This window comes from Pinus tabuliformis, chromosome 6 (assembly GCF_031772625.1).
Source record: "Pinus tabuliformis cultivar Carrire ecotype Pingquan chromosome 6, CPIR1, whole genome shotgun sequence".
Lineage (NCBI taxonomy): Eukaryota > Viridiplantae > Streptophyta > Pinopsida > Pinales > Pinaceae > Pinus > Pinus tabuliformis.
The window spans coordinates 627,765,684-627,772,301 of record NC_142292.1 but is presented as its reverse complement, the minus strand read 5'-3'; the positions used below and the strand labels follow the sequence as shown (position 1 = coordinate 627,772,301).

Here is a 6,618-nt window from a genome sequence, read left to right as displayed (position 1 = left end):
CGAAAAATGAAAAATGAATAAGGCAAAAGAAGAGAAAGGATTAATGTGAAGAGAGCTAATTCAAGTAACTCCGCCAGGGTACTAACCAAGCTCGCTTGTAGCGGAGCGATGCTTGTGTTCTTGTGTGACTCCACCGGGGTACTGTCCAGGCCTGCTGGCAGCGGAGCAACACCAGAGATGAAACTAAAACTCTGACGACCATACTGCTTGTGCACCAATACACCCCTCATCCCCAATTGAAACAACTGTGTTGGCTTGGCTTGGAATGTGTGTCAACTGATCAAGAGCTTAGGAGATGCTACATCTTACAATCAAGCAAGTGTGGAAACCAAGATGAACAGAGAACTAAACAATACTTTCAGAGGTGTTAGACTTCCTTTTCATGAAAAAGGTCCATTCAGAGAGCTAGAGTTCTACCAATGTGTCGAGTAGCATGTCTTGCACTGTCAAGTAAATAAGCCTCATTGGTTTTTCAGCAGCTTGCCAGCCTTTGCATGATTCATTGCTTCACTCCCCTCACAAGTTGCCACTCCAGACTTAATCCAACTACTAGTTGAGCAACTCCCTCAGAAAATTGCGCAATTTTGGAGGGGAACCAACCTTCCCTCCAGAAATTACGCAAATCTTACTGGCAGTTAGCTGGGCTCAGAAATTGCGCAATCCTATCAAATAGTCTGGAAAATTGCATAATTTGGCCCAACAGTATAGCTCAGCCCAAAAATTACGCAATTCTAGGCAGCAGTCAGTTGCTCCTCCTAGAAATTGCGCAAAAATCTCCCTCGGTCAAGTAGGTTGTTACATGTGCCTTCAGGTTGATCGGTTCCCTCTGGGACCAAGAAAACTTGACTAGCATGCATGGGTTGCTTTTTCCTAAAATAGCAAAAAGCTACATGCAAAAAGCATCACTAGATTTTAGGGATCTATTTTTAGCAGCTAGAGGTTACATGTAAAGATCGTTTTAGAAACTTTCCTCCAAGTGTCGCTTTTTCCTAGATTTGTGGCATGTGCATCATGAGCCTCCAACTTATTTGTTAGACGCTTCAGAGTTCATTCTTCACATCGATCTTGGAGCTCTGACATCCCACAACACATCCAGGAGTCTTCGACACATCCAACTTAGATATTTCCGGTTAAGTCTGCTTTACTTGTCTTTTGCAACATTTCTGTCACTTTTTGTGTTTTGGCTTGTGTGAGTGTTGTCTGCTTGATTTCTGTGAACGCTTCCTATCGTTTGCATGCATGTTAGCCTGCACAAGCACCATTTCAGTTTTCATTTGCATCTCACTGTTGTCGCATGCATGACATTGTTTTGCACAAACGGTCGCCGATTCGATGACTCGTTTCACACAAATGCATGTTGTTTTGTTTTCTAAATATTGCATTCACTGTTTCCATGCACGATTATTCACTTCTGCTTACACTCAGTATCGCCATGCATTCACATCTTCATTTGCTTTCAGTTGCCTGTCAATAGGTCTGGGCAACCTTGGCCCAGACTCTGCCTTACCCAGACAACATTGTGTAATTCTGAGAGGGAAGGCTCTGCCTTCCTCCCAGAAAATGTGCAATTCTGGCCAGTCACTGCCCTCCAGTCTTGCCTTGCACAATTCTGAGAGGCAGTGACTGCTGGCCCAAAAAATTGCGTAATGTAGTCCCTGGGCCTGCATCACTTGCTAGTTGAAATTGCGCATTGCACAATCTCAGCACCCAACAAGCTAGTCTAGATTGCGCATTGCGCAATTCCAGTAGTCAACTAGCCTCCCGATAGTCCAGATTGCCTTTTGCGCAGTTCCGATAGTCGGTCTCTCGGCCTCCCAGTGGAAATTGCGCAATCCTTGCCAACAGTTCCCCGAGTATGTCACATGTCATCCCTCAAGTTGGCTTTGTTTTTAACTAACATATTTCTTGCCATGCATGTCACCATGTCGCCAGATACAACAGGTGTTCGTTTGTCTCTTGGCAGTTCAGGATCAATGGCCTCCAAGAGAGCAGGGTCAAAGGACATCGACGAAAGCACAACTAGAGCAACAGTTGAGCGAGTGTCTACGAGTTTGCCGATTTACGAAGACACCAAGCTGATCATAGACAAAAACATCAAGCTGAAATGGCAAGAGGTCAATGATGCATTCTCAGGCACATTTGGGGAAGATCTCGAAGACCGCCAAGTCTATGTGAACATTCACAAGTTCGGCTTGTACTAGATTGCATGCAGGTATTCGACATTCCCATGCCCGGACATGATACATTAGATCATCTCGCACACTGATCCCTAAATGATGACCTTGAGCAGTGTCAGCGGGACATAGATTGCTACCTTTAGGGCGCATGATTATCAACATATGTACCACTTGCCGAAGTCGGTGATCACCATGGAGACACCCTTCAACATACCCAACAACAATGCCAAATCCAGGGATGTCTTGAAGAACTGGGTGAAGGAACCAGCCAAATTCAGAATGACACCCAACCAGATTTACAAGATGAAGATACTGTGGAAGGCATATCAATACTTGGTCGTCTTTGCATGCCACTTGTATGGCCAAGAGAGCACTGAGACCTTCCCGCGGAGTTGGGTGACCGCGTTGGGCTAGCTGGCCAGTGAAGGCAAAGCATGTAACTGGTCCAACATGTTGGCTCATAGGCTGAAGGAATAGGTAACAGGAGCTTGGCAGCCACCCAAAGGTTAGAAAGCAGAAATCTACATGTCTGCCTACATCTTAGATGCAATTTGTGCCCGTCAGTAGTTCCCGGGCTTGAAGTGGGCATGGACACCAACAGAAACCTTTGTGAATACTTATTGTAAACTGCTTTCCGAATGCGACTTCAAAGGAGTTATCACACAACTGTCAGATCATTTTGTCACCTCGATGTACAAGATAATATTTGAGCAGGATCCACCTTGCATGTCGAAGGCAGCAATGGAGGCACTGATCGACATAGAAATATTGTCGACAACGTAGAGGCATAACAAAGCTGCAAGTTCAGAGCAGACCCACTTGTGCAGAAAGCAACTTTGGTAATAGAGGCGAAGAGGCAACAACGCGATAAGAGGACTGCGGAAAGGCAGAGAGAAAAAACAGAGCATGGAGGAAATAGTGAAGGAATTGCATGAGTTGAAGGAGCAACTCCGAAAGGAACAAGAGCTGCACAAACACGAGAAGGAAGCACAACAAGGACAAGTACAACAGGGGGCGTAACATGTACAGACAGATGAAACTATGCCCGTAAAGGTAGTAGACTCATTCGAACAGCTGGCACAAAGTAGACAGGGTGAGCAGTTGCAGGAGCAGGACTTCACTCAAGCGATTGAACGAGTACTTGAACATATGGATACGAAGATGGAGCATTGAGAGTTAGAGCAAGACATCGGTCTCGTGCCTTACCACCAAGAGGTCGACCCACCAGCTTCAACGGATCAGAAGCAAAGCAAGTCCCAAGTGACCAAGGAGATACTAAGATCCTTCAAGACAATCCAGAAGAAGCGATGCACAACATATCATTCGACGAGTCACAACATAGAGTTGTGCAATCACGCAGAGTGTCTTGACAACACATCTCCTGCGTAGTTTGAAGAATGAGTGATCACATCTAACGTGCACAAGCATCCAGGAGAAGGTAATCCAGAGTACCCAAGAGGTTATGAGTCATTCAAGGACAAAATGGCATACTATGGCAATGTTGGACATCCATTCAACAGAAATCAGGGATATGAAGGAGCAGCGTATGGGAGTCGAGTCCGAGATGTGTATGGAGGCCGCACAGTAGGGAGGGTAGTGCGCAATCGAGGGACAGGGACCTATGTAGGTGAGAAACGTTACACCAGATTATTATGCAGAGGACAAAGAGCATAAGAATGAAGAATATCGTAGACAACAGAAATGACAGAAGGGAGTTACAAGGGCAAAGAGGGAAGCCAAAAATGGCGTTGGCTCTTATACCATGTCAGGCCAGGAGGTAACTCCTCAAATGAATTGTGTTTATTTATTAAGATTACTCATGGTTATATACATGAGGGAGTGACTCTTAGGCTTCACCTCCCGTGGCTCTTTATTTTCCATTATTTACTATTTACATTGTTTACAAGTCTTCACCCAATCTCAATGATTAGGTGTCAACATGTACCTAAAAATAATTGAGCAAATGAGAGTAGGTAGATGACCTAAAGTTATCTTCAATGAAGGCACGAGTGAAAGAAAGAAATCATGGATGAGACAAAACAACAACTGGATGCAGAAATGGATATTTACCTCAATCCTTGTCCCACAAATAACAAGAAGTTAAAGAATTTTGTTATGCAAAAGCTCTGTAAGTGTATATGGGGAAAATAGTTAGGCAGAAAGAAGAAGTACTATGTTCAGGAATTCAATCCCACTTGTGATCTCCAACAAAAAGAGTACATTGGAGCTAGCATTCCATGGACATAAAAGATTCTTATTGGTCAATTAAAAACTAACTCGCATCAACTTCAGTGTGAAACAAGTCAGTGGAAAAGACCTAAAAAAGCTTGGGAAGAACGAGTGTGTACTTTTTGCACTTCTGGCGCAGTGGAATCGGAAAAAACATTTCATTTTGGAATGTGATGCTTTCAGAGATATTAGAGATAGTTACGACAATATATTAACATTGGTTCCTTGACATTGTCTTTACATTAAGGGGATGGTTAGAAGGTTGAGTCAACTCATCATTAATTTGAGTAAAAAATGATTGAATTGCAAAAGGCGAAAAACAGGGAGGTTGGAGATTCCATAGACTATTTTTAGTCTTGTGGACGTTACAAATTCATTCATTCATTCATGATCTGACTATCCATCTTGTTTTAATGATGAACCACATTAGATGGTTCAAAGAAAATTCATTCATTCATTCATGATCCTATCCATCTTGTCCTAATAATGAACCACATTAGATAGTTTGTAGACAAAATGCCCTTGATGGAGTTATTTACCAAATTTTTTCCTAACTCTTTCCATAAAAAAAACAAATATTTTAATTAAGAAATAGAGAAAAGGAAAAAGCAAAAAAATCCCAATTAGATCGCATCACGCTAGCTTGGAACTCTGCTATGAAATCAAATGGTGAACACTGCCATGAAATCAAAGGGCATCCGGTAAAGGATTGGCGGCAGCCATTCTAAGCCACGAATGAAAAACAGTGCTATTGGGTGAAATTTCTTCATTACAATGCTCCACTCCGAACGTTGCAGAGTAACCAGATAAGCTCCGGCATAAGACACTTCCATTTGATTTTACGAGAGGGGAGAAGGGACAGAACCTAAATCTCTGTTATTCGTAGGTATGCTTTTTTCAGCAGTTCAAATTCGTTTCATTTAAACCCTGTGCCATATTCATTGAAATAATTAATTCCCGAGTTAATTTTGGTCCGATTAACCTTCAGATAGTGTTCGATCGATGCAATCTTATGCATAGCAACAAGAACTCTGTGGTGTATGTTATACTAAGGTTTAGGGTTCGGTGGCCACGGATGTCTGTCATTCACCAAAGTCTTTTAAGGGAATCTATTACATTGGTCTCACCTTGGCATTTCGTAGAGTTTACGGATAACTAGTTTCAACCCTTTTAACCTAGGCTGGTGAAACGTCAAGAGTCTTTAAAACCTTCGAGGTGCACATCTCCCAATTTTACAGGTTTTGAACCTATGTAATTGTTTTTAGGGTTTATGAATTACCTTGTTCTTTAAAGTCGTTGACTTCTCATTCTTGAATTCATATAGAGATGCAGATGTCAAAGGGTTTTGATTTGGCGGTGAATGTTGTAGCATTGCTATATTGATACAGTCAACTTACCTGCATCTCAGATGTTTTACACTTCATAGACATCCGGGTTCGAATATCATTTTTTTCAGCTTTTTGTCTCAGGAAGCAGATGGTTGCGTGAAAAACCTGTGATTTTCGCAAATTTTCTGAAATTAGACGTATTGTTGGGAAACATGTCCTTATTTATTAAGTACGTCATTTATATTTTTTGTATGTTTGCTATCATGTCCTTGTACAGGTTCTTTCAATGTCACCTGTTCGAGCCAGGTCCCCTGCACGTTCAAGGTCTCCAATTAGGAGGAGGTCATCGCGATCATTATCTCCAGTTCGGGGATGGAGGAGGAGGTCATCGCGGTCATTATCTCCCGTTCGGGGAGGGAGGAGGAGGCCATCACGGTCATTATCCCCCGTTCGAGGAGGTAGGAGGAGGCCATCACGGTCATTATCTCCTGTTCGAGCAAGTAGGAGGAGGTCGTCGCGTTCAAAATCTCCCACTAGTAGAAAGTCACCATATCGGCGAACATCTCCTGTTCCACCGAGGACAGCTGCAAGGACCAGGTCTCCCGGTGGAACAAAGGTTCATGTTCATGTGAAGTCTCCAGTCCAATCGAGATCTCCCATTCAGGCAAGGTCTCCTGTTCGAGCTCGATCTCTCAAACGAGCGATGTCCCCTAAGTCTCCTTCTCGATCGCCCTCTCCTCGCTCCAAGCGGATGAGACAAACCCGGGAAGGCAAGGAATTTGATAGAGTTAAGGATAGGGTGCATGACGGAAGAAGCATTGAGGACCATGACAGAGGCAGGCATAGAGATAAAGACAAAGGCTCAAGCAGAGACGGAACAAGGG

General features: G+C 43.3%; 1 long non-coding RNA gene across 1 annotated transcript; it reads left to right on the top strand.

Annotated features, from left to right (window-relative positions):
- The first annotated feature begins 4,940 nt into the window (after positions 1-4,940).
- On the top strand, positions 4,941-6,402 carry LOC149260191 (uncharacterized). The gene is made up of 2 exons (XR_016248062.1): positions 4,941-5,292; positions 6,012-6,402. It is a non-coding gene; the product is annotated as an uncharacterized LOC149260191 (long non-coding RNA).
- The last annotated feature ends 216 nt before the right edge of the window (positions 6,403-6,618 follow it).